The 19,274-nt window shown below is 34.8% G+C and overlaps 1 long non-coding RNA gene across 18 annotated transcripts; it reads right to left on the bottom strand.

The window, feature by feature from the left end:
- Nucleotides 1-5,148: 5,148 nt before the first annotated feature.
- On the bottom strand, nt 5,149-13,563 carry LOC127832399 (uncharacterized). 18 transcript variants are annotated; one of them, XR_008026882.1, is made up of 6 exons: nt 12,288-13,169; nt 11,008-11,361; nt 10,705-10,788; nt 6,560-10,539; nt 6,368-6,427; nt 5,149-6,203 (listed from the first exon to the last, which is right to left on the bottom strand). It is a non-coding gene; the product is annotated as an uncharacterized LOC127832399 (long non-coding RNA). The 18 variants fall into 18 exon arrangements; XR_008026881.1 differs by having other exon boundaries at nt 6,560-10,287; nt 10,452-10,539; nt 10,705-11,361; nt 12,288-13,164; XR_008026883.1 differs by having other exon boundaries at nt 6,560-10,176; nt 10,452-10,539; nt 10,705-11,361; nt 12,288-13,164.
- Between the last annotated feature and the right edge of the window lie 5,711 nt (nt 13,564-19,274).

Here is a 19,274-nt window from a genome sequence, read left to right as displayed (position 1 = left end):
AGCAACATTTGAACAAAAAACAAAGACAGCATGTGAGTTGTTTTCAATTTATTGTTCAACTTTTTACTTACAACAATAGAACTTCTTTGCCATAGCCAAGAATTTTTCTCACCAACTCCCAATCAACAACAATAGTGTTTTCAGCTTCAACTAATGATTTCAGTAACAATTTCATGGTTTCATTTTTCTGTCGTTTCCAGGATCGGAGAATGTGAAAGATTTTGTAAACTCTTGACCCATCGACATCCATCTGTTCATTTATGTTTAGATACACCGGGAACAATTCCCATCCTTCGCTAATACAAGCTGATATGTTGGCAATTTCCTTGTCAGTGGGTATTGTGTTGATCGACATGATTGTGTGTTATGGGAGAGAAATGTTACGGTACTCTATATACCCTTTTTTCACAAAACTGTATACAATTTCTTCAAACCATTTCTAGCAAATCTAAAATGTCAAGTAATCTATCTCAGGAGTAACGTTATCAAACATCAAATACCGAATTCAACAAATATATAATCATATATGCTCAAAAAACATATCACGCTTTCAAATATCGTATCTTGTAAAATACAGTGAAGCTAGGTATCTAGTCAACAACCGCAATCATATGCTACGAAAATCAGTTTCACCCGCGCTATGAGAAAAATCATATATCATCATCATATTCATAATCATAAACATCATCATCATATTTCATCATCATAATCATAATCATCATCATGCAAAACTCAGAACCAGCAAAACACGAGCAGCTTTCAAATATCGTTTCATGTGAAATGCAATGTAGCAATGTATTTTGTCAACAAACACTCGAGAGCTTTCAAACATCGTTTCATATGAGAAACAATGTAGCAAGGTATTTTGTTAACAAACACACGAGCAGCAACTCGAAATCGAACCTATGGGCATTTGGTCCCGCGGACAAATTAATTGCGTAGGAGTGTGAGTCATTTCAGCGTTGGATTGCTATTGCATGCCTATTATCAGCGAATGCTTAAACGGTTCATTTCAATCGTGAGTGTAGCAAGTCAAAATCGAACCTATGGGCATTTGGTCCCGCGATTAACTTGACTGTCTAAGAGTATGAATATTGCTATTGAGCAGCGAGTAGTATTCGTGTTATAACCAAAGCCGGGACTTGCACCCAGATTTCTTCTCCCTCGAAGAAGGAAAAGCGTTCTGCTTTGAACTACTGTGGTTGTATAAACACGTTTCATACAAGCTACATGATCAAGAGGTGTCACTCAGCGTTTGTACGGGCTTGTGACCGTTCTTTTCACAGCGAAATGAAAAGAGCCGCTTTACCACCTTGCGATATGCAATACGGACTAGCATACTAGCAAATATAGCAGTAACTTTTGTCATACATACATGAAGAAACATTGGCCTTTCGGCGATGGCTAAACCTCAGAAATCCCATTCAAATAGATATTTTTCACATCTTGCAGAAATGTTTTGACGCAGCATTGAAGCGACACTGCTTTCCAAACTAACCAAGTAGTTGTTTAACATGTGCATACAGATCTGTTACATCAATACATCATATATTGTATCTTATAACCAAACCATATCATTGAAGTAATACTGCTTTCCGAAATATTAAAGCAGGTGTATGAATGTGCTTACGGGTCTGTAACATTGATGCTACTATACTATATATTACATCTCACAACCAAATCATAGCGATGAAGCGATACTGCTTTTCAAAACATTCAAGCAGTTGTGTTACTTGACTGTCGTTTCAAAATGGGAACATTCGTATTGTTCTGTACAAACAATTGAGTTCTTGAGTGTTGAATACGGTTGAAGTGTAGCGAAATGTTTCAGGTTTTAAACTGCATGCAACTTTTAACGCAAAATTGCTTTGCACAATTTCAAACTTCATGATCATACATCGAAAGTTATGAAACTGCGTATATAGTTTTTATTTATTTTGCTAGCGAAATTTTAACATTTCATTGAATAACGCAAGTTTATGGCCATGTGGTGAATGTCATGAAAGTCGCTTAAACTGATGTATATACTTTTTCATCATATCATCTCAAATGGAAAGTCAAAATAATCCCTAAACGTCATTTATGTAGTGTGTTTTGTTCGTATATTCTACAAGCGCAATATAAAGCCTAAATACTGTTGAACGTTTGTGTTAATGTGTCTCACTGAAAGACAAGTAATACCAATAACGAGCCGTTGTACAAAATGTGTATGCAGTCAAAAGCGAGTAACTGCTTTGAGTTTACGAGTCACTGCTTGCTAGTTGCAACGCAAGTAGTTTATTTCGTGCAATTAATGTTCAACGCAACACTTAGTAGCATAGTTTGTGGCCGTATGGCAAAAATCGATTGTATTCCTTAAATAAGGATAGGATGATGAATATTGCTATTGAGCAGCGAGTAGTATTCGTGTTATAACCAAAGCCGGGACTTGCACCCAGATTTCTTCTCCCTCGAAGAAGGAAAAGCGTTCTGCTTTGAACTACTTTGGTTTTGTAAACACGTTTCATACAAGCTGCAGAGTGTAGTTTTGCTATGATTTGTGTACTGACTCGTGACCGTTTCTCCTATTTGAGTACAAGAAATGTCGCTTTACCACTAAATGTTTGTTTAACTTACTGTCGTTTCAAAATGGGAACATTCGTATTGTTCTGTACAAACATTTGAGTTGTTGAGTTTCGAATACGGCTGTATTGTAGCGAAACGTTTCAGATCGGGATAAAACTACATGCAACTTTTAACGCAAAATTGCTTTGCACAATTTCAAACTTCATGATCATACATCGAAAGTTATGAAACTGCGTATATAGTTTTTATTTATTTTGCTAGCGAAATTTTAACATTTCATTGAATAACGCAAGTTTATGGCCATGTGGTGAATTTCATGAAAGTCGCTTAAACTGATGTATATACTTTTTCATCATATCATCTCAAATGGAAAGTCAAAATAATCCCTAAACGTCATTTATGTAGTGTGTTTTGTTCGTATATTCTACAAGCGCAATATAAAGCCTAAATACTGTTGAACGTTTATGTTAATGTGCCTCACTGAAAGACAAGTTATACCAATAACGAACCGTTGTACAAAATGTGTATGCAGTCAAAAGCGAGTAACTGCTTTACGTTTACGAGTCACTCAATGTAAGTCTCAACACGAGTAGTTTATTTCGTGCAATTAATGTTCAACGCAACACTTAGTAGCATAGTTTGTGGCCGTATGGCAAAAATCGATTGTATTCCTTAAATAAGGATAGGATGATGAATATTGCTATTGAGCAGCGAGTAGTATTCGTGTTATAACCAAAGCCGGGACTTGCACCCAGATTTCTTCTCCCTCGAAGAAGGAAAAGCGTTCTGCTTTGAACTACTTTGGTTTTGTAAACACGTTTCATACAAGCTGCAGAGTGTAGTTTTGCTATGATTTGTGTACTGACTCGTGACCGTTTCTCCTATTTGAGTACAAGAAATGTCGCTTTACCACTAAATGTTTGTTTAACTTACTGTCGTTTCAAAATGGGAACATTCGTATTGTTCTGTACAAACATTTGAGTTGTTGAGTTTCGAATACGGCTGTATTGTAGCGAAACGTTTCAGATCGGGATAAAACTACATGCAACTTTTAACGCAAAATTGCTTTGCACAATTTCAAACTTCATGATCATACATCGAAAGTTATGAAACTGCGTATATAGTTTTTATTTATTTTGCTAGCGAAATTTTAACATTTCATTGAATAACGCAAGTTTATGGCCATGTGGTGAATTTCATGAAAGTCGCTTAAACTGATGTATATACTTTTTCATCATATCATCTCAAATGGAAAGTCAAAATAATCCCTAAACGTCATTTATGTAGTGTGTTTTGTTCGTATATTCTACAAGCGCAATATAAAGCCTAAATACTGTTGAACGTTTATGTTAATGTGCCTCACTGAAAGACAAGTTATACCAATAACGAACCGTTGTACAAAATGTGTATGCAGTCAAAAGCGAGTAACTGCTTTACGTTTACGAGTCACTCAATGTAAGTCTCAACACGAGTAGTTTATTTCGTGCAATTAATGTTCAACGCAACACTTAGTAGCATAGTTTGTGGCCGTATGGCAAAAATCGATTGTATTCCTTAAATAAGGATAGGATGATGAATATTGCTATTGAGCAGCGAGTAGTATTCGTGTTATAACCAAAGCCGGGACTTGCACCCAGATTTCTTCTCCCTCGAAGAAGGAAAAGCGTTCTGCTTTGAACTACTTTGGTTTTGTAAACACGTTTCAAACAAGCTGCAGAGTGTAGTTTTGCTATGATTTGTGTACTGACTCGTGACCGTTTCTCCTATTTGAGTACAAGAAATGTCGCTTTACCACTAAATGTTTGTTTAACTTACTGTCGTTTCAAAATGGGAACATTCGTATTGTTCTGTACAAACATTTGAGTTGTTGAGTTTCGAATACGGCTGTATTGTAGCGAAACGTTTCAGATCGGGATAAAACTACATGCAACTTTTAACGCAAAATTGCTTTGCACAATTTCAAACTTCATGATCATACATCGAAAGTTATGAAACTGCGTATATAGTTTTTATTTATTTTGCTAGCGAAATTTTAACATTTCATTGAATAACGCAAGTTTATGGCCATGTGGTGAATTTCATGAAAGTCGCTTAAACTGATGTATATACTTTTTCATCATATCATCTCAAATGGAAAGTCAAAATAATCCCTAAACGTCATTTATGTAGTGTGTTTTGTTCGTATATTCTACAAGCGCAATATAAAGCCTAAATACTGTTGAACGTTTATGTTAATGTGCCTCACTGAAAGACAAGTTATACCAATAACGAACCGTTGTACAAAATGTGTATGCAGTCAAAAGCGAGTAACTGCTTTACGTTTACGAGTCACTCAATGTAAGTCTCAACACGAGTAGTTCGTAAGGCGCAATTAATGTTCAACACAACATTGAGTAGCATAGTTTGTTGCCATATGGAAAATATCTTATATCGGTTAGTCATTCATATAGTTTTTTTTTATCATTTTACCTCAAATTCAAGTTTGAAAGTTTTTTGCTTTGTACGTTTGCAAGCTAGTGGTGTCACTCGGCGTTTTTACGGACTTGTGACCGTTCCTCTTGTCTGAGTACAAGAGAAGTCGCCTTCCCACCCCAGCCCTAGCAGACTTAAACCTAACAATTTGAACAATGCGTGTTATCAACCGGTTGGTAGCCTTATCAAATGCCATCGCGTCCTCGGACTCGCATACGCATCGACCCACGTCAGGTTCTAAAGCTTGCGGGCAATAATGAGTGTCCCTCGCGATAGATTGAGGAGCCTTGCCAGAGTATAACGACAGCATGGATAACACATGTTAGAACCGAAAACCGAGGCGTTTCCCCTCAAGTGCTATCGGTTCGCTTCGCAACTTGTGGAGTCGGTCTATTGACACCTACATACCTCGGTCGCCCATACTCAGTCAATTAACCGCTGTTGTCTTTCTGCTTGCCAAATAGCAGTCAAAACAACCTTACATTGATCTAGCCAGATTGGAAACTACGAGCGAAAACTAACTCGCCCAAGCGAGTGACCCGCTCCCGATTCGAGCAAAACCTCACCTAAGCACTATCGACCCAAAAAACGCCAGTAACACTGCTCCGTTACTAGGGAGCCTTGCTAGTCAACACAAGTAATTTGCAATCCTGGCTAGAGCAATGAGTATATTCGGACTGGTGTACCACCATGTGATTGTCTGCGTCTAAATTGTTGGTATTTGATACTTAGAGTCTCTTGTGCCAAAGTTTTGTTAGATTTTGGTAATGCATAGTTAATACATCGTTAATACACAAACACATACATCAATACATCAATACATCAATATTGCTGGCCAGCACAATAAAACAAGGAAAAAAAAGGTAGGAGAACAATCTCCTTTATTTTTCATGTAAAAGCATAAACATAAACATGCACACTGTCAACACTTGCCACTTGCAACACCGAGTTCGTTTCATTGCATAATGTTCACATTTTTCGATCGACACACATTCGCAATGTTACATGGATTCACAAAGTTACATGGATTCACAAAGTTGCACTGATGTCCATACACGGGCCAATGTTCAAGTTATCGGTGCGATGGACCCACGGTTTTGTCGCAGCTATACGCCACACGTATGTATTGACTACTCGGTTTCCACATCAAGGTTTGCAAATTGGCACTGAAAATAGAAAAGCAAATTGTGTTAAACAGTAAACGATGAAAGTAAACAGCCTGAAATGATAAAAACATGCATGTGTAATATACCATGTATCAAATAAAATAGTAAACACAAACTGCTAAAGAAAAACACACAACTCTACCAACTGTTTAACTGATACTTACTTTTTTGTTTTGTGTTGCATGTTCAGGCGCCTTTCTGTCACTGCTCGTCTAGCAGTACAGCTGAAATGAAATAGAAAGCATGATCAGAAACTTTCATTGTAATTGTACAACTTACAATTTATGTGCACAATTTTGCATTTAAGTATAACATACAGTAAAACAATTTCAATCAATTGTTCAACTAATACTCACTTTTTTGTTGTGTTGTTTCCACAAAGGCGCCTTGTTGTCACTGCTCGCCTGGTAGTAAAGCTGACTCGTCAAGTAGTAGAGAACACTCGTCTAGCAGTAAAGCTGAAATGAAATCGAAAGCATGATTAGAAACTTTTGAATGTGTTTGTACAACTTACAATTTATAAACACAATATTGAACTGTAACAGTAAACATGAAACAGATAACAATTTTACTTACCTATGTTGTCTTCGCTGAAATACAAAAGTCATGTTCATAGCAATCATAGCATATTAACACACAATGAATACAACTCAAAACTTTTAGTAAGAAACTCAGTACTTACTTTGTATTTTGTATCCAATCCCTCTGCTGGCAATCTTCTTCAGTCCACAATCGAGCTGAAATCAAGACTCAATGCATACATGTAAATTTTGCCAAATAACAAACAGAACTGTGAACCAAAACTTTAACTAAACAAAACTAACTTTTCAACTGTAATGGTACTCACCTCTGGCAACTGAAAACATACAGATATTTTGCATAGCACAATACATTTTTAGTTTGAAGATAAGAATGATTTATGAACATTTTACTTACACGAAGCATAAATATAAAAGACATGCTATGATGAAAAAAAAACTTTGTATACACAATTATACATAAAGAAACACAATCTACTTACCATTGCTGACCTGAAATTGAAAAAAGCACATTTTGTTTAGCAGAATACAAGTCATCAAAACAGTTCAATATGAAAATTAAAGAAAGTTAGTGTACTTACCACAGCCATACTGAAATGAAAAAGAAACACATTTTACAATGCAAAATACAGGTCATCAAAACAGTTCAATATGAAAATTAAAGAAAGTTTGTGTACTTACCACAGCCATACTGAAATGAAAAAAACATTAAGCATTGCATAGCAGTATACACATCATCAAAACAGTTCAATATGAAAATTAAAGAAGGCAATTGTACTTACCAACAGGCTACTGAAAAAAATACATTAAGCATTGCATAGTAGAATACAAGTCATCAAAACAGTTCAATATGAAAATTAAAGAAAGTTTGTGTACTTACCACAGCCATACTGAAATGAAAAAGAAACACATTTTACAATGCAAAATACAGGTCATCAAATCAGTTCAATATGAAAGGCAATTGTACTTACCACAGCCATACTGAAATGAAAAAGAAACACATTTTACAATGCAGAATACAGGTCATCAAAACAATTCACTATGAAATTATAGAAAGTTAGTGTACTTACCAACAGGCTACTGAAATGAAAAAAACATTAGGCATTGCATAGTAGTATACAAGTCATCAAAACAGTTCAATATGAAAATTAAAGAAAGTTAGTGTACTTACCACAGGATACTGAAATGAAAAACAGACATTTTACAATGCAGAATACAGGTCATAAAAACAGTTCAATATTAAATTATAGAAAGTTTGTGTACTTACCACAGCCATACTGGAATGAAAAAAAACATTTAGCAATGCACAATAATCAAGACTTACCTAGCTGATCTTGAATCATTCTCTGTTTCTCAACTTCTCAGTTGTCCAAAAGTCTGCTCTGTAACGACCCACCATTCCAATCTGAAAAATAGTTAAGCATAACAAAGCACAAAACAAACCAAAAGAATAGTTTACTTACCTCATATTTTGTGCAGGTTTTCAACAGCCAATTTTCTTCTTGAAGCCTGTATTCGTCTCTTTTTTGACCCACTGTGGAACAGTCACAGCAATGTAAGTCTGAAACATAGAAGGGCATAACAACATAACATACAAACCAGTATATTTGTTTTGACTTACCTCGTGGCTAGAGTCGAGACACAGCTGCTGAATTTCTTTTCTGTCACAAGCTGTCAAAACATCTCTGCAACATCTCTGCAATTGAAACCTTCAAACAGAGTAAAACAGAGAAACATTTTGTATACAATATAGTAAACACTTACCTTGTTATAGGCCTGAGTTGCAGCAGTGATTCTTTCTTGAAATCTTCTTCTTTTGCATCACTGCATGAGAGACCTGAAAAATAGCATGCAGTGCAAAACACATGAGTTAAATTAAACCAAAATTGTGTTTCTACTTACCTTGCTTCTGTAGAGTTGAATCACAGTAGTAGAATTCCTTCTTCAAACACATTTCTCTGTCTACACCAGGAACTTGAATCTGAAACAGAGAAAAGCATCACATCAAATTGTACAACTCAAGTGCATTCATTCAATGCTTACCTACTTTCTGTTGAGTTGTTTCACAGCAGCTGAAATCCTTATTCACTGTTGGCACTGCTATGAGACCATTTCTGCATGTGAAATCTGAAACAGAGCAAAGCAAAGTATGCATGGCAAAAATCAAACAAACACAATTGTAACACTTACCCTGTTTGCAAGTCCCATTCACTTTCTCAGCAATGTTTCTCTTCTTGAATCGTCTTCGTCGCTGACTACAAGTACACCTGAAACATAGCATGCACAAAACATACCATATAAAAACAAAATACAAGTGTTCATACTAAAATGAAACACACTTACCTTTCTGCATTGCTCAGCTCTGTTCGACTGTCAACTCTTCAGGTCATGTCATATCTGAAACGAACTAAATCAAAACATGCATAGTATACAATCATTGATAAAATTTCGAAACAATTGTATGCTTCATAGCTGTGTTTTTTGTTTACGTTACATATCACAGACAACTGGCGATTACAAAAGTAAAGACATTTTTGTACTACTCAAACATTATTGAAACAAATGTATACTACAATACTCACCACAGCTCCCTAAAATGAAATAGAAATGTTAACAGCATGCAAACAAATGTTAACCAATATCAAATCATCTATAATAAATATCAACAAAAGCATTTCGATACACATAGTAAGTGTTCACCATCATAGTACATCATCAGTTAGTTCGACATCCCACGGTTGCTCAAGTGTTAGTACTGGCTAGCATTTACCCTTTTCAGTAAACCGTCACACATCAGCATTTTTAGACACAAGTACTGATAGATTCAACCCTTGTTATCATCTTTCACAGACTTCTATGAGTAAACAACTGAAAAATATAAAACGTTTGTACTCACTGTTTGGCAGCTCCAAGAAACACGTCTGTACTGCTTGCCATCTGGACATCCACTGAAACAAAACATCTTCAAACACACATACATGTAAAACGTTTTTGAACATAAACCAACACAGATCAAACTTGAATTATCCATCTGTACATGACACACATGAAAAATAGCATAAGTTTACCATCACATTACAGCAGTACAAATGAAAACAAAAATTTGATCGACTTACCTTGCTTCTGTAGAGTTGAGTAACAGACGTGGAAATCTTCTTCCATGTGTAAACCAGTGACTCGAATCTGAAATAAAGTAAAGAACACATTGTACAACTCAAATCAATGGATTAAAACTTACCTTACTTTTGATGATTTGTGTCTCAGCAGTTGAAATCCTGTTTAATTTCTGCATGTGAAATCTGAAACAGAGCAAAGCACGCATGTTACAAATTAAACAAACACAAGTGTTACACTTACCCTGTTTTCAAGTCCCAATCACTTTCTCAACAATGTTCCTCTTCTTGATTCGTCTTCGTCGCTGTCAGCAAGTACACCTGAAACATAAAAGCATGCACAAAACATCCCATATAACAACTATTTTGTACTTACCATATGAGTGCTTTTCTGTTCAGGTCAGCTTGAAAACCCATCACTGCCATCAGCATCTGAAAAATAGTACATCACAAACAAACAAACAAACATAACATATCATAAAAACAGTTTAACACAACAGATATGAGAGCTCTCGCAACCACGTCTGTTCTGTTCGACTGTCCAAAAGCAAGTGACAGTACTTCAATTCACTAACATTGAGAAATTCTAAACTTACCTTCAAGGCTTGTTGAGTAGCTCCAAAAACAAGACTGCTTGGCTCCACTGTTCACTCCAACTGTCATATCATCACTGGATAAGCACTCCTGAAATGTATTGAAACAAAACATGCATAGAACAAACATTCAGTCAAAAGTACTTACCTTTCACTTTGTCACTGCCCTGTGCTCAACTCCAGTCAGCATGACATCTCTGCTTGAAAGTCTGAAACATATAAAAACATGCAATGCAAAACAAACATAGTTACTTACCTTCTAGCATATTGTTGGAGCTCCAGAAAACACGACTGTTCACTTCAGCTGCCAGACTTAAACTGCCAGCACACATCTGAAAATCTGAACAAAGCATTCATGTTCCATACTGTACTAGCCGTATGATTTTGAGTTACTGACATACTTATCATCCAAAAAAAGAGTACATGAAAATCTAGCAAAAAATAGGTTTTCATCTGTTCACGAGTTATACTCTGAAAGAAACCATGATGATGACAAAACTCACTTTATCTCTTCTTTTGTCAAAACACAAGTGTTCATTGTGAAATTTAACAAACTTACCTTTTCGTTTCCCAGCTCTGTTCAAATGTCAGGTCTACATTTCATGTCAAATCTGAAAAAGATCTACATCGAAAAATGCATAGCACACAATCTGTGTTAAAACAGTAAATGTTTGTTGTATTCAAAGCTCCGTGTATTTTTCACTTTACACATCACAGACAACTGGCGACCACAAACGTAGAAACATTTCTGTACTACTCAAAACATTGCTGTATGAACGCCAACCGACATATTTTTGTTATAGACTTATAGTCCCTAAAACTGTTCAAAAAGAATCAAAAGCAGTTTTCAGTCATAATCTTTTATTGAATTCTATACATAGGCAATACAATCTACAGTACTCACCACAGCCCACTGAAATTAAACATCATGAAATATACATGTTAAGCAATACATGTATCATATTATAGTGCATATCAACAAACGCAATTCAATAAATTTTATGCATTCAGTAAGTGTTCACCATCATGTTACATCATCAGTTCGATTAGCATCACCACAATACATCAACTCATAATACTGGTTAGCATTAAGCTCATGCTATAGCTATCATACATCAGCATTCATAGACACTAAAAATCAAGTAATATCTACAGTACTCACCACAGCACACTGGAACAAAATAAAAATGTTAACAGCATGCAAATACAAGTAAAGCAATATCATATTTAGTACATATAAGAAAAGTATGTCAATACACCATCATATTACACCATCAGTTCGTTTCACATTCCCACGGTAGCTCAACTCTTAGTACTGGCTAGCATTTAGCCTTTTCAATAAACATTCAGCATTTCTAGACACAAGCACTGATGAATTCTACCCTTCATATCATCATTCACATAATTTATGCTTTCATGAAAACCAACCGACAGAGTGGTCATACACGTTTATCCATACAAAGTGTACAATAACAGTTTTCATTTAGCATCGTTAATTTATTCCATAATACAATAAATTTATTCTACAATACTCACCACAGCCCCCTGAAATGAAATAGAAATGTTACAGCGTGCAAATACAATTTAATCAATATCATACATATCAACAAAAGCGATTCAATACATTGTCATTTAATATTTTTGCAACATTTTTCCATCATATGTTCGCTTCCTCAAAATAGCTCAATGAATATTCTGTTCCACCATCATCCACTATTATCGCTCATCACAACATATCGACACTGTATCAGCACTGAGTAATTTCTACCCAACACATTACAACCATCATACATCATCACGCAACTTGTAAACAGTAAAACGAAAAAAAATTGTACTCACGTTTTTTGTAGACAGCAGCTCGATGAACACGTCCGCACAGCTCGACATCTGAACCTCAACTGACAGTCAATCGCTTGACACCACAACATAAATTTAATTATTCACAACAGTCAGGGCTTAAAAAAACACGTCCGATCAGTCCGATGTCAAAACTTAAATTGAAGTCAAGTCGTTCAAAAAAATTAATGTAAGTCAAACATTTCATATATAACGCTCACAAAAGTTCGTTGTCAGTCCATACTAAACGTTCAAGAGTATGATTTTATTTCACAACTCAAGTCAAAGTCAAGTTGTTATCTCATAACAATAACCTAACACTACAGTCATCCAGTCATTCAACAACCTGAGTACCAAGTCGCTATTCTATAACGCGAAGTCAATTTTACTCTCAAAGTACAAGTCAGTAAAACTCAAAACTTTTCATCAATAGTCAGAGCTCACGAAAGTACGTCCGTCTTCGTTAACGTTCAAAAGTCAACTGAAACTTTTTAATCGTAAAAATATTTCAAAGTCAAATTTTTTTCAGAGCTCACAAAAACAAGTCTGTCTTTGTCAAAGACCATCAGTCAACTAAGATTCTGTCATAGTAAAAAAAAATAAAAAGTCAAAACTTTTTTCAGAGCGCTTTAAAAACACGTCCGTATTGGTCAATATCCAAGTCGCAACTGAGCGTTCTTTACCCGCGCAGTTCAAATTATAATGAGGTCACGACGTCGAGAGCTTCGAAAAACACGTCCGAACCCTTCAACGACCAAACGAAGAATGACAGAAAAGCACATTGAAAATGTTTATTCTTCATGATTTGAGTTACGATTGAATGTGTATTTGATGAGAAATCAAAAAATCATACTTAACATGCAAAAATCCTACAAATATTGACTTTGTGATGATATTTTTTCATGACCATACAAGCCGAAATATTCACACTCACAGCTTGAATGGGCATAAAAATTGATAAGCATGAGTCCGTACAATCCATCCAGTATTTCCTTCGAGTTAAAGCAAATCCATGGTCTTTAGGTCTCAAATCTTGTTATGAGGCGTACCCAACGCAGATTTTTAGAGTAAATGTAAAAACTAGAAAATGCGTGTAGAGATCTATATTATAAAAAAATCTAGTCAAACATAGATTTACTAACCTATCATTCTGAAATAATCCTAGATCATATCAAATATGTGAGTAATCCATCAAAATATTTATTACTGAACATTTAACATCAGCACAAAATATTCCCGTATACCCATTTAGTTTTCTACATAGCCTGAACAATTCAATATTTATTTTCAATTCCGAGAACTCAAATGTTTTCATGACGTTCGACTGACGAAAGCAGCTCGATATGATTTCGCACTAACTTTATTAAAGAGCAACTATCGCGCTGTGATTTTTTCAACTGTGTTTTGTGATTTGTACTAGTACAACGAAGATATAGAAAATAAATATCAAACCACATATATCAAAATGTTCAGCACACTGGCGCCTACACAATGATATACAAATAGTATGGTTATGTGTACAATTGTTCTTGAAAATTTGAAATATCGAGAAAATTTGCGTTAAAATCAAAATTTCATAACTCGCGCGTTCGATTTTGTATACACAAATAGTACCAGTATGAGCGCATCGAAATTTCAGTTCATCTGGTGAAAATTTTATGGAATTTGGACAACTGGTTCTATAGATATTGCACTTAAACCACTGTCAAAGAAACACAATTTTCTATCGTCGATATGTAAACACCCCTTTAAGTTGAAAGATGAGTTTCATTGAAATGACGTCGTCGATTTGCACTGACAACGAAGGGTCAAAATTACGATTCATGAAATGTGTGTTTGTTGTGATATGGTTTTCTGCCCGTATAACTGCAGCGTTTTACAAAAACATCAAGTATGTTACACCAAAATGCACAGAAATAAATTCCCCATCGCATGATGCAAATATTACTGTATCATATTGCGAAATGAAAATCTTTTCTTCATATCAACCCAAGTTTTACCAATAAACAGAAATTTTGACATATATCCACTTATCTACTTGCAAAATATTTAAACTCTTATTGTTCCTGTTTATTTGCTGGTTATGATTGTGAAAATTTCATCGAAATGCGTTCACGCGTTATTGTGACAGTTAAAATAAACCGCTTCGATACAAACACAGTTTTATCAACTATTCGCTATCTAACGACGTTCGGTTTAACTCGATACTTTAAAGTTCAAAATTTCTATAAGCACGAATGCGTTTTCTCTCAGCAGTATTCTTGTAATTAGACCTATTGTGGAGTATCATACATCAAAATGTGCAGAACAGAATTCCTTATCGAATGGTATCAATTGCTATGTACTTGTCATAAATGGGAATTTTTTTTCTTGTCAGCGAAGTGATTTTCATGCGAAAAACTAAGAATTTCTTCTATATGCGAATATGTTAACAAAAAATGATCCCCACAAAACTTGTTGCTATTAACACGTTTCATATTAATGCGAAAATGTTATGTTGATCGGTCAAATGGTTGGGAAGAAACGCGAAGTTAAACTTTGTACGAAATCACTGTTCTATTCGCAGAGAGTTTTCGACGTTGAGTCAAAATGTAAAGTTAAAGACAGAAATGCGTTTAGTACGAAATCGTTATCGCACTGTATTTTTGTTGTGTCTAAACATACGGTAAAGTGTAATATATAAAAATGCGTGGAATCGAATTTCCTACAAGCTAGTACCAAAATAACGATAAATGCTCATTACACAAAAAAGTTTTCTTGTTAGCGAATTTTGCAAAGTTGAATATCTGATACAATAAGTCGTGTGAAAACAATATAGGTGAAACAAAAATTGTAGCTATCATGCGGTTAAATATTGTGGTGAAAATTTCATCTGAATATCATGAGGCGTTCTCGAAAGAATTGAGTTAAACCGATGTAACTGAAACTTTTCCCTCGCTTGTTTACATGCATAGAAATGCAATGACGTTGTAAAAATCTTAAGTTAGACAGAAATGCGTTTTGTACGAAATCGTTATCGGACTGTTTTATTGTTGTGTTATGATATATAGTTAAGTGTTATACATCAAAATGCGTGGAATCGAATTTCCTACAAGCTAGTACCAAAATAACGATAAATGCTCATTACACAAAAAAGTTTTCTTGTTAGCGAATTTTGCAAAGTTGAATATCTGATACAATAAGTCGTGTGAGAACAATATAGGCGAAACAAAAAATGTAGCTATCATAGGATTACATATTATGGTGAAAATTTCATCTAAATATCATGAGACGTTTTCGAGCAAATTGAGTTAAACCGATGTAACTTAACATCTTGTTTCGTTTGTTTACATGGATAAAAGACGACGTTGTAAAAATCTAAAGTTAAAGACAGAAATGCGTTTAGTACGAAATCGTTATTGCACTGTATTGTTTGTGTGTTTAGACAGACGTTTAAGTGTAATACATCAAAATGCGTGGAATTGAATTTCCTACAAAATCATACCAAAATGAAGATAAATGCTCTTAACACGAAAAAGTTTTCTTCTTAGCGAATTTTGCAAAATTGAATATCTGACACAATGAGTCGTGTGAGAACAATATAGGCGAGACAAAAATTGTAGCTATCATATGATAGAATATTGTGGTGAACATTTCATCTGGATATTATGAGTGGTTTCAAAGAAAATTGACTTAAACCTCATTGTAAGATATTGCACCCAAGCCAAGGTTGTTTACATGGATAGAAATGACGTTCGATCTACAGTACATGTTTCGTGCTTTAAAAAGTGAATTCGTGATTATAGGCAAAATGGTTTTCGGCTAGTCTTGATCAAGCGATACAATAAACATCGCATGTCATATCAAAATATTCGGAATGAAATTTTCTATAAGATGATATCAGTTTTGTTTCAAAAAGCGATAGGATGAAAAAGTTTTCTTGTTGCGAACGTTTTCAACGTGATTTTTATCTCATAAGCATGTATGTTGGAACAAAAATTACAATAGAAAAGTTGTAGCTAACAATAAGCTGGGCATTGTACTTTAAATTTGATAGTGATGACTTGAACAGTTCCGAAGAAATTTGACTTAAACCTCGGTGTACGATATTTACCCAATGTTGTTTACATGAAGCGAAATGACGTACTACATGTAATGAATTTTTGCGCGATGCCGATTTAAACAAAACGATCAATGTTGCGTTTAACTTTCTACGTGCTAAATCGAAATGTTTCACATACATACAAAGTGTTATACACCAAATTCTTCAGAAAACAATTCCCAATTTAACTGTACATATTTCGTTAAGCAAAACGAAAAAGCAAAAAAGTTTTCTTCATACAAAAGATTTCGGACAGATATTTTAAATAGAAGCATATATTTCAGGGCAAACTAATCAGTACGTAATTGTAGCATATAGCCATCTGTGTACTGTACTGAAAATTTCATATTGATATTTTGAGTGGTTTCAAAGAAAATGCACTTAAACCTCGTTGTACGATATTGCACCAAGGTTGTTTACATGAAGCGAAATTACGTAGATCTACTGCACGTCATGAATTTTGACTCGATGCCGATGTCAAGAAAAATATCAATGTTGCGTTTAACTTCCTACGTATTTAATCGAAATGATTCACATACATGCAAAGTGGTAAACACCAAATTCTTCAGAAAACAATTCCTTATTCAACTGTACATATTTCGTTTAGCAAAACGAAAAGGCAAAAAAGTTTTCTTCATACAAACGGTATTTTCGACCATAAACTTGCACTTTTGTCCAAGAAGCATTAACAAAAGAATACAACGTATGGAACAATCATTGTGGAGCTTTCTTAGTTGAATATCATAGTCAAAATTTGATCCCAATATCTGCATAGGTTGTTGAGAAATGTACAGTTAAACTTTCTCGCAAATACTCATCTATCCGTGTACTTTAATTTGAAATGACGTTCGATATTATCTGCACTTTATGACCTCGCTGTACTGGGTGTAATTTCTCGTGCGATGCTGGTAGATATTTGATGAAGTATTGGATTGGAAACAAGAAATATCTTTAAAAAAGATATACGGCGTAAATAGTTTAATGAATGAGATCAAGGATAGCGAATGTCTTTTTCTGTGCAGTTCTTAGCTGCATCACACGCAGTACGGGATGTTACGGGGAGTTTTCGCGGCTTATTTTACATTATAACATATTGCTGGTCATAAACCTATAGATACAAAACAGAAAACCAAAAGAAGAATGGAAGTGAAATTTAAACATATGAGTCAACCGGCCACACGAGAAGTATCCGTATTTATAGGCGCGTTCTTCGAACAAACCTGTTTTAGTGGTTTGTCGGGCATTGCTATTTGATTCGATTATTAACAGTATCAGTAAACATCGTGCTAATGCTTAAAGTAATATTATGGGCATTTTGCACTGTTGAATTGAGCTGAAAAGAATTAACAGGTCAAAATAGTTAGTTAAAATGTGGTTACTGATTAATTATCTGCAACTCACCTTGCTACCAGTTGTTTATAAAAAATATATTTTATATTCGATATTCTTACGTGACCCACCCAGTCCTGTAAGCTGAAATGATCCGTAAAACAATTTCGTGTCTTTGTGTCGTATGAACAAATCTGCACTAAAACTAAATTTAGGTTCAACTCGTAAACGCATGATCAGTTGTCAAACGAAAGTACGGTTGATATTCAAATGCATTATTTTTCTCTTTCTGGTATATTGTTTTAGTATGATGATGCTGCATTAATTAATATAAGTGTATATGAAGTAGAAACATCAAAAATAATCAACGGTTGCGATAGACACCTATAAACTGTTACATGCTCATAATATCACTTTAGTACATTAGGCAATATGGACGAATAATTATTGTTAAATTTATCAACAATAATATTTATCATTGTATTGTTGAAAACACATTAAGAATCTATTATTTACATACCATAATTATATTGCTGAATATCTTCATTTAACATATTTCTGGTCTAAAGAAAATTCCAGGTCACCTAGTTCACGGATAGCGTCTTTATTATATAACGATTATTTTACTGGCCGCCAACTCCGGTGATGACCTGTATATAAACTCTGAATGTCCGCGAATTGACCCGATATACCTCGCGGGTTGAAATGCAATGCTTTAAAGTGAGGCCTCGCTTCCATTGCTCTTTATACTTTTACATGTTAACATGTTGACAGGAATAAGGAAGTAAGTACTAAATATGAGAACATAGCCTTTTAAGTATAAACGCTCTTGCGCTGGTAATACTCTGAAAATAAAAGGTGTACGCACAAACTGTATTGATGTCGAGAATTGAGTGTAAAACTGTTCTATCTATTAAGCCTTTTCATTCGAGATAAAATTGTTTCATACAGTAAAACAGTGTTACAAAGACGCGGATATGTTTCCAATGTTCTGGTGGTATACTCAAATCAGCCAATGGAATAAATGAAGTGTATTCATTCGTACCTAGCCGCGGGAAATTTTATTGGAATTTTATTGGACACTTACAAAGGTCAGGCTAAGGTGAAAAGCTGGCTTATGCAGCTTACGCCGAAAAAAGTTGTACTAGCGAGATATTGTGATTTGAAAAATACTCCACTGCACTGTTGCGTTTAAAAATTGATCATAGTACATTTCGCAAAAATATTCATACAAGTTCATATCAAATAACAGCTGTTAGGTATTAACTCATTTTTCACACACACAATTTTATTTTGTCGAGATGAAGAATTGCGAATGAGCAAAATGCTAAGTAAACGTATATGGCTGGAATTTTCACTAACGCATAAGCTTTGTCGAAACTTGTGATACGTATCGAGTACTTGAGTTAGATATTCTCTGCGTACTTTTGTTGTAACATTCGACGTTTTGTATTCTAACAGTATGAGCGCAACATTTGGTACATGAATAACGAAATCGGGTCGTCTATTTTGAATAGTTACTTCGTGCTTAATGTACAATTTACAGTCGTCGCGTAATGTGGGAAATGTCTTTCTTAGGT

Source organism: Dreissena polymorpha, chromosome 5 (genome assembly GCF_020536995.1).
Source record: "Dreissena polymorpha isolate Duluth1 chromosome 5, UMN_Dpol_1.0, whole genome shotgun sequence".
NCBI classification, from domain to species: Eukaryota; Metazoa; Mollusca; class Bivalvia; order Myida; family Dreissenidae; genus Dreissena; species Dreissena polymorpha.
This window is presented reverse-complemented; position numbering and strand designations above follow the sequence as displayed.